Here is a 10626-nt window from a genome sequence, read left to right as displayed (position 1 = left end):
AATGGTGGTGTATTAGTGTCCCAGAGATGAGATAATAAACTGGGTGGCTTGAAGCAACAGAAATGTATCTTCGCATAGTTCTGGAGGCTAGATATTTGAAATCTAAGTTGGCAAAGTTCCATACTTCTGGGGTTCTGAGACAGAATCTGTTCCCTGCCTCTCTCTTAACACTCAGTGCTTACTGGCAATCCTTGGTGTTCTGTGGCTTGTAGGCACACCCCTCCAATCTCTGTCTCCGTCTTCATATAGTGTTTGTTCCTGTGTCTTCTGTCATTTTGCCACTGTACTTCTGTCTCTGTTTCTTCTTTTCTTCCTATAAGGATGCAAGTCGTACTGGATTAGGACCCACCTAATCTAAACTTGATTATAACTGTAAAAATCCCGTTTCCAAAGAAGGTCATTATCACAGGACCAAGAGTTAGGATTTCAGCATTATCTTTTGGAGCTATGCAATTGAACTCATAATGAATGAATTCAAGAAAGTATAAGAAGACAAGAATCTTAAACATTAACTGGCCAATACTTTCACAAGTAGGAATAGAGAGGCAAATGGGATGAGGAGAGTGTTTTTGTTGCTGTTATTCACTTATTTTTTTTATTTTTTTGTTTTTAGGATGGTGAAAATAACATATTTACATGTTGATGGAAATGATCTGGTGAAGTGAAAAACCAGTGATACAGGGAGAGGGAGTGAGAGAGAGAGAGAAGGAGAGGGAGAGAATTGTTTGATCAATATCTTTAAGTAAGTGAGAGAGGATGGGATCTAGTGAATAAATAGAGACATTGGTTTTATCTAGGCATGTGGTTAAGTCATCCATAGTAATGGGAGGGAAGGCTAACTATATGAGCACTATTGCTGTTAGATGGGTACATTTGGTATTGGAAACTTGTGAAAGATCTCCTCTCTTTACTTCTCATTTCCCAGTGATATTCTCTGAGGTGCAATGTTGTGAATTTACTAACAATTTTAGTATTACCTTAAAATTGATTTTTTTTGTATTAGTTATCTATTGCCATGTAGCATTTTTTATTTGTTTCTGTAGGTTATGGTTCTCACAAGGCTTAAGTTAAGATGTTCAGCCAGGCTTGCCAGGGAAAAGATGTACCTACTTAATAATATTTGGCAAGATTCCATCCTTTGTAGGTTATTGGACTGAGGGCCTCACTTTCTCACAGTCTGTTGGCTGGAGCCTGCCTTGAGTTCCTTGCCATTTGCTTCATCAAAACACGTAAGCCAAGAAGACAATAGTGAGAATCTGCTGGCAAGACAAAAATTACGGTCTTTTTTAGCCCACTCATGGAAATGACATCCCATCACCTTTGCTCTTTCTTATTGGTTAGAAACGCCTGCAAGGGCACACATACGTGAGGGCCATCTTAAAAGTTTACCTCCGATGGTTGCTTTGGTTGCTTTTGTTTCTTAGTCTTCCCCCTCATCTTTGTTCTTCCTTTCTGCCTAGTTTCTGAGCAATGGCCCAATTTGCCTACAAGCTCTAAGTTGTCTTGACTATTGTATTAGAGTAGTAACGGTAATTCTTTATTCAGTTGGTCAGCAAATAGAGCCAAGTGGAAAATGTGTTGGAAACAACCTGACCAATCTAGCAATGTACTATTTAGATTTGCTACTGTGCTACCAAAGTCTTCAAGTTAGCCAAATGAGAAGATATCCTAATGTGGTATCTTCTACATTTAATTTCTTCTCAAATCCTATCACTTCTATAGAATTTCTACACAAAAGTTAAGAAACATGTTTTACAAATGGGATTTTCTTCCACAGGCTGACCTTGTGCTTTTTCACAAGCTAAGTTAAATAGATAAGAAGGTTAATTTTCCCTTTGCAGATAAGGAATTTGTCACAGCAGTTTCCAGGAGAAATAATGTGTTTTGACTACTGAAAAAACTCATTCTGATCAGTCAAACTATATCTTTTAACACATCAGGACTGAGCCTCGAAGAGTTCTTAAGAATTTTGTTTCCTGCAACTGCTTTTTGTCCTCTAGAGAAAAGATTTTGCTTACTATTCATTTTCATTTTTTATTATCTAAATATTAATGGTCTGTTTTTGCTTTCTTTTCTCCATGCTGATAAGTAATTCAAATGGAAAGTTATTTATTGCATGTGTGGAGAAAAATAGGAATAAAATGTCAGGAAGTTTGTATTTTTTACAAATACTACCCTGTAAGGGAAATCTTGTCCTTAAACCTCAATGGTTCATTGATTATAAAAGTACTCTCTAGTTTCCTTAGGTTAAGCATACTGAAAATGATCTATTATTTTGCTAGAATGTTCTTGAGAGAATTCATCTTTTCTCTCATCTCCTCTTAGATAGTGTCTTCAGAATAGAAACTTTCATAGAAATGTGAATATTGTGGTCTGGTGTGTGTGTGTGTGTGTTTGACTTGTTTGACTTTTAGACCTCCTATTAATTAAAATTTAAAAAAACAAAATCTTTTAGCTACATATTCTTAGACTAGGCTTCTAGAGTCAGAGCTGTTGACCTTGTAACTATTTAAAAGCCCTGTAAAGAACAATGAATATATATAGTAAATCTGAAGATACTGTCATAGAAAGTAAAATAAAGGCAATCTCTAATTAAATATACCAGTACAGATGGTCACCAGGCTCTAGCACTTACTGTGGGATCACGTTCAAGGAAAATGAGAGATATTGAAGGTTACAACTAATGTGACAGTGTTTTGCTCTTTCCATGTTTATGACATACATTTAAAGTCTGACTCAGAGAAGCCATGGATACCATCCCTTAAGAAAAAGGTAGTTTGGTAACTGTGCATTAGCCGTTTGTATTTCTTTAAGAATTATCTAGAAGTACCAACTAAACTAAGAGTCAGGACCCTGAATGGTTTTATTTACTTTTATTTATTTATTTTTCCTCTGCTCTAAGCTCTATCACTTAGAATTTCTGTGATAGGGAAAGCTGCTTTATCTCTTTGAGCATTGTTTTCCTTATTTGATGCTGTATGATAGGTTCAGATAAGATGAGAAAGAGCTCTGGAGTTGTAAACCAAAAGTATGGGGCTGAGATAAGATAATGGTAGTGGACGATGACATACTTGTTCAACATGGACCTGCTCTGTTGCCAATAAGTCAGTTTCCTTAGGCGAAAACAAGTCACATGAAGGCAAATTGGCCTAGAACCATAATGGACCAGATCCAAGCTAATAAACTTTATCATGGTGAACTTAGGACATACATATGTGGTCCCCAAAACATAGAGGGCTGGGGCTTCCAGGTGGCTCAGTCGGTTAAGCATCCACCTTCAGCTCAGGCCATGATCTCACAGTTCATGGGTACAAGACCCACTTCAGGCTCCATGCTGACAGCTCAGAGCTTGGAGCCTGTTTTGGATTCTGTGTCTCCCTCTCTCTTTTCCCCTACCCTGCTTACACTCTGTCTCTCTCTGTCACTCAAAAATAAATAAAAATTAAAAAAATTTAAAAAAACCCTAGAGAACTGACCAAAAAAATGTGTATCACATAATACAGTCCAATTGGCTTAATAAGAAGAGATCTAGGTGTAGTGACAAGCTTTGAAATGCAGCTCAGAGACCTGTCACCTAGATTCGCCAGCAGAGGCAGTCAGTTGCCTTTGATTTTGCTTTTGTTGTTTTAGCCAATTGTGAGTTTGTGTTTTTATAGCTTTGCTTAAAAGATTCAATATAATATATCCCTATAATAAATTAATAAGCAATATATTAATTTAATTTCCCTGAAGCCCTCCCCTCAATTCCAGATGTAACCTCCTCAAATGTTTGTAGTATACTCTCCAGACTTTTTTATCTTTGGCTCCTAAAAAAAGCCATCTTGTTAACTGTGGTATACACTGCTAATGGCCTACTTATTATCTGTTTTCTTTTTTTAAATTATCTACAGAACTCCTTCTTAATTCTGGATAGTAAAATCTCTAGCTCAAAAAAAGTTGACTTCCCAGGGCTCCTTGAAGTTAGGATTGGCTATGTAACCCAATTCTGCCTAAGGAGATGTATGTGGACCTTTTATTGGTTGGGGCTTCCAGTAAAACTATAGTTTTCCTAATTAAAAAGAACAAGACTCAATTAGCCTGTGCTTTTTGTCACTCTCCCTTTTCCCCCTTCCTGCAGCCATCCAGTGAACACATAGATGGAAGTCTGGATTCCTGATGATACCGTAAAGCTGTTACAACAGTTCCAGAATTCTTGTTACATGAAAACAAGAAACTTACGTATTTAAACATGTTATTAGAATTTTTTTGGCACATAAAGCTTAGCACTATCAATTGATATAGAAACCATTTCCCATTGTGTGGCTTGCAAAGTTCTGGAAACTCCCCAAATGGAAACTACATGTATCTAAAATGTGATGGCCTGGCCTCAATCCTTACAGGAAAGATTTTGTAACACCTGAACTCTCTGTGCAAAGACAAAATCTATATGGCAAGACAGAAACGAGCTGATAGGGAGATTTGTCACTCTGGGACCTATGTGAATTGATGGGAGAGTCTTGAAGTTGTATGGCCATATTTCTGGTCATAGGCGAACCTTTGGAGGAAAGGAAGGATGCCTTTGTGCCTCACTTGCTCCACATCAGAACTAGTTCTTAGGCTACAGTACCAAGATAAAGAAATGCGATGAACAAATCAGTTGCAGAGTTCTACTGATGGCTAAGCTTTTCTTTACCTTTCTGAGAAAGGATTTCTCGGATAGATTTCACTTAATCGATTGATAGAAATTTCTCATAGTAGAAATTTAGTGGTCTGTGACACCAGGTGGAGAGACTATTCTGGATCAGAGAGGCTTTCTGTGATGGCTAAATTCACACAGCAGCGGTGATGTCTTAATTTGCCTACACCTGGTTCCATCTTTAACAGTGTGGACAGAGAAAGAGTTTTACTTCACTTCTTGTTGATCTGATGGTCACTTTATGGATTTTTAAGGACTAAAACATACTTGCTAACAAAAGTCTCCCTTTTAGGCTTCAGCGTCTTAGCTCTTCCAGCCTTTATTTTCAGATAAAGGAACTTAAATTCTGCAGATTTATGGCTTCTGACCTCTGCTACATCCTCAGCATTGCTTGGTAATCATTGTACTCACCCCCAGGCAACCTAATGATATTTTATGTGGCCATTCCAAGCTTTAATGACTATGTACCATGAGTCCATATCATGTCTTTCTCCTTGACTCATAATTTCTGATTTTAAAATATATTTTAAAGCTAGAATAATTGAAACACTATGGTATTAATGTAAAAACAGACATAAACACCAATAGAATGGAGAGCCCAGAAACAAATCCACACATTTGCAACCAACTCATTTTTCACAAGGGTACCAAGAACATACAATGGGAATAGGATGGATGGTCTCTTCAACAAATGATGTGGGAAAATGGAATATCTGCATGCAGAAGAATAAACTAGGACCCTTATCTCCTACCACATACAAAGAAAAGCAACTCAAAATGAATGAATTTAAGTTTAAAAAATAAGACCTGAAACTATAAAACTAGTATTAGAAAACATAGCCAAAATAAAAAATGAAAAAAACAATGATAAAACCATAGGTAAAAGGCTTCTTGACATTTGTCTGGCAGGTTTTTAAAAAAATATATGACCCCAAAACACGTTTAGCAAAAGTAAAACAGACAGAAAGGATTGTCTCAAACTAAGAAACTCAGCACAGCAAAGGAAACAGTCAACACAGTGAAGAGACCAACTACAGAATGGGAGAAAATATTTGCAATCCAAACATCTGATGAGTGGTTAATATCCAAAATATATAAGGAACTCTACTCAATAGCAAAAATAATTAAATGACTTTAACAGCAGAGTGACATGGTCAGATTTATGTTTTAAACAGAACATAAATGTTGTGTGGATGGTGGTGAAATAAGAATGGATAAGGGGGAAACAAGTGTTATAGTCCAAATCAGAAACAACGGTGACTTGAAATTGGGGTTGTTGAAAAGTGTTTGGGTGCAGCATAGACTTCAGAGGCAGAGAGAAAATGGATTGTATTTGCTGGTGGTCTGTATATGAAAATAAGAGAAAGAGACAAATCAAGTATGTTGCCAAGGTTTTATGCATGAGCAACTAGGTGAATGGTCGTCTCATGTAGTAAGATGAAAACTGCTGCAGGAGTTACAAATTCTCAGAGGGAATAAAAGTTCTCTTTGTACATATTATATTTCAGATTTCTATTAGACACCCAAGTATATATGTGGGGTATCATATGTGGAGGATATAAGAATCAGGATTTCAGGGGCGCCTGGGTGGCTCAGTCAGTTAAGTGTCTGACTTCAGCTCAGGTCATTACCTCATGGTTTGTGAGTTCTAGCCCCACATCAGGCTCTCTGCTGTCAGTGCAGAGCCTGCTTCAGATCATCTGTCACCCTCTTTCTCTGCCCCTTCCCTGTTTATCCTCTCTTTCTCTCAAAAATAAGTAAACAAAAAAAGAATCTGGATTTCAGATGTGAGATTGAAGCTGATGAAAAGTATTTGTGAGATACAGGCAAAGCTACTCATCAGCTGCATTTCCTTCCATCTTTCTTTAAGGTATGTATCAGGCTGAGATTGGTGTGTTACTTCTTCTGAATTTTACTTTGTCTTTCATTTTCCTATATAGCGATATCAATATCTGGTATTTTATGGTATGCTTTCAAAATTAAAAGATATGCTATATATGTATATTGAAATTTTCTTTTGTAACTCAATTTTGTTTTTGAGATTTACTCAGTTGATCCAAGCATCTATGTTTAATTAACTGTTCTCTAGTAATTTACTGTATGACTAAATAAGATCTTAATTATAATTTCTTCTCTTGAAGTGGTTTCTGATTTTTTTCTTAATGCAATCAGTGTGGTAGTGAACATCCTTACACATGTTTTCTTCATGTATCCACTGCAAAAGTTACTCTCGGGAGTATAAATAGAAATGAAATTGCTTGGATAATAGGATATTCACGTATTCGGTTTTATGAGATATCTTAAAATTTATCTCCAAAGCAGTGCACCAATGTACTTACCCTGTGTCAAAATTCTAGAGTTCCTTCTCACAATATCTGAAATTAGAATGACTGTGCTTAAGCATGATGTTTACCTTATGTTTTGTTAGATACATTTCATTTAGTTAAGAGAGTTTCCATAGATTTCTGATTTGCATACCTGTATTGGCAAGAATTAATGCAGAATGTTATCAACTACATTTTCTGCATCTCAAAATGGTCATTATTTTGTTTTAATCTGTTAATGTGGTAATTTGCACTAGTAGATCTTCTGATGTTTCTCATTCTTGCATTTTGGCATGACTTCTACTTGATATCTACCTACTTATATCCATCTATTCACCCATCCACCCATCCATTCATCTAACCTATTTATTTAAATATCTTCAGGTGGGTATCAAGGTTATTGTGTTCCACAGATTTCCCTCCTATTCTCTTATCTGGAACACAGTGATTAATATGAGGATTGTTCACTAGTTTGGTGGGTTTACCTGAAACAGTGTGTGGGCCTGATTCCTTGTGTGGAAGTTGTGATTAGTATTATATGACTTATACATTTTTAACATTTTTAATATCTTAATGACATGCTTATTTTATCTTCTTTCTTTAATTTGTGAGCAGTTTTGCCAGAGCTTTGTCTGTTAATGAAACTGCTCTTGGTTTTGCTAATGCCTTCTATGATTTCTTTGCCTTTCTATTTCATTAATTTTGGCTGTACTTGTTATTATTTACTTTTCCTGTTTGGTTATTTTTTTTGAAAAATTAAGTCAAATGATTAGCTCTCCAATATTACATTTTTGTAATACTTGATATATTATATATAGTCAGACATGTATTTTATACAAAATGTATTATATCTATGAGAATACTTGAAATTCATCTGTGAATTATAAGACATTAAAAAATAAAATCATCATCTATGGATATGCTATCCAAACAAATAGAAATAACCAGTAATGCTAAAAAAAAAAGTTTTATCCTGTTTTTATCCTTCATAACTCACTAAGTATTAGAAAATATTTCAAACGTTTAGACAAAGATATAGATTTATATATTCTTTTTTCTCCAGGTTTATTGAGATATACTTGACATTTTGTGTAAGTTTAAGGTATACAATGTGATGATTTGATAAAAGTATGTATTGTGTTTATCAAAATAAGGTTGGTTAACATATCCTTCACCTCATATAATTAGCACTTTTATTGTTATTGATATGGTGATAATATTAAAATGTTACTCTCATGGCAACAGTCAAGTATCCAATACAGTATTATTAACCTGTATCACTATATTAATAGAGTCACCGTGCTGTTCCTTAGATTCCCATATCATATAACTTAATGTTTGCACCTTTAACAAACACCTCCCCATTCACCCTACCCCTCAGTCCCTAAACACCAACATTCTATTGTCTTTTTCTATGAGTTTAATGTTTATAGATTCCATACACAAATGAGGCCAGACAGTATTTGAATTATTTCACTCCGCATAATGCTTTCAGTGTCCATCCACGTTGCTGCAAATGGCAGGATTTCCTTTAAAGAAATGTCTATTCAAGACCTCTGCCAATTTTCTAAATTGGATTTGGGATTTTTTTTTTTTTTTTGCTATTGAGCTGTAAGAGTTCTTTATATGTTTTGTGTAGTAGCTCTTTATTATATATATGAATTGCAAATCTTTTTTCCCATTCTGCTGTTTGCCCTTTCATTTTATCGATTGTTTCTTTTGCTGTGCAGAAGCTTTTTAGTTTGGTGTAGTCCCACTTGTTGATGTTTGCTTTTAATTGTGCTTTTAGTGTAATAACCAAAGAATATTGCAAAGACTGATATCCTTCCAGGAGTTTTATGGTTTCAGGTCTCATGTTTAATTTCTCAATCCATTTGCAGTTAATTTTTGTGGGTGGTTCAAGATAAGGGTCCAAGTTTTTTCTTTTCTATGTGGGATAGCCAGTTTTATCAACATGTTTTTAAATGTTTATTTTTGAGAGAGTGCAAGCAGAAGGGGCGAGAGAGAGAGAGAGAGAGAGAGAATCCCAAGAAGGCTCCATGCTTGTCAGCACAGAGCCCAATGCGGGGGTCGAACTCATGAACTGTGAGATCATGACCTGAGCCAAAATTAAGAGCTGGACAGCTAAACTGACTGAACCACCCAGGCACTCCTTCTCAAATTTTTTTAAAATTAAGTTTGCTTCTTTATTTTGAGAGAAAGTGAGCATGAGTGGGGGGGGGGTGGCAGAGAGAGAGGGAGGAGAGAGAGAATATTAAGCAGGCTCCACACTGTCAGTGTAGGACCTCACACCAGACTTGAACTCATAAACAATGAGATCAAGACCTGAGTCAAAACTGAGTTGGATGCCTAACCTACTGAGCCACCTAGACACCTCTCAACATTTTTATTGATGAGATTATCCATTCTTTACTGATTACTCTTAGCTCTCCTTTCAAATATTAATTGACCATACATGCGTGGTTTTATTTCTGGGCTGTTGATTCTGTTCCTTTGGTTTACGTGACTGTTTTTATGCCTGTACCATACTGTTTTGATTACTACAACTTTGTAATATAGTTTGAAATCAGGACGTGTAATGCCTCCAGCTTTGTTCTTTCTCAAGATTTCTCTGTTTCTTTGAGGTCTTTTGTACTTCCCTATGATTTTAGTATTTTGTTTTCTATTTCTGTGAAAAATGCCATTGGAATTTTGATAGGTATTGCATTGAATCTATAGACGGCTTTGGGTAGTAGTGACATTTTAACAATATAAACTCTTCTGATCTATGCAATATCTTTCAATTTAGTTTCATCTTAAATTTCTTCCATCAATGTCTTACAGTTTTTAGTGTATAGAGTTTTCATGTCCTTGGATAAATTCATTTCAAAGTATGTTATGGTTTTTGATGCTGTTGTAAGTGGGAATTTTTTTATTTCATTTTCAGATAGTTTATTGTTGGTTTATAGAAAAACAACTGATTTTTGTATATTGATTTTGTATCCTATACTTTTTTGAATTCATTTGTTAGTTCTAAGTTTTTTGGTGGAGACTAGGATTTTCTATAAGATCATGACATCAGCAAATAAAGGCAATTTTACTCCTTAGTTTCTGAATTGGATTCCTTCTGTTTCTTCTTCTTGCCTAATTTCTCTGGCCTGGACTTCTAATACTATGTTGAATAGGATTGGTAGAAGTAGGCACCCTTGTCATATTCCTGAAATTAAAGAAAATGCTCTTAACCTCTCACCATTGAATATGATATTAGATATAGATTTGTCACATATGGCCTTTATTATGTTCAGGTATGCTTCTTCTATACCAAATTTGTTGAACATTTTTATCATGACATTTTTATTATGTTGATTTTTGTCAAATGCTTTTTCTGCATATGTTGAGATGATCATACGATTTTGTCTTTCATTCTGGTAATGTGGTATATCATATTTATTGATTGGTGTATACTGAACTGTCTTTGAATTCCAGGGATAAATCCCACTTGATCATGGGCTGTGATCCTTTTAATGCACTGTTGAATTCAGTTTGCTAATATTTTGTTGAGGACTTTTGTACGTATGATCATCAGAGACATTTTGTTTGTAGTTTCTTTTTTTGTAGCATCCTTATACGGAAATATTTTGTGTTGTG

This window comes from Hyaena hyaena, unplaced genomic scaffold (assembly GCF_003009895.1).
Source record: "Hyaena hyaena isolate Hyena2069 unplaced genomic scaffold, ASM300989v1 scaffold_1333, whole genome shotgun sequence".
NCBI classification, from domain to species: domain Eukaryota; kingdom Metazoa; phylum Chordata; class Mammalia; order Carnivora; family Hyaenidae; genus Hyaena; species Hyaena hyaena.
Note: the sequence above shows the minus strand (reverse complement) of the source record.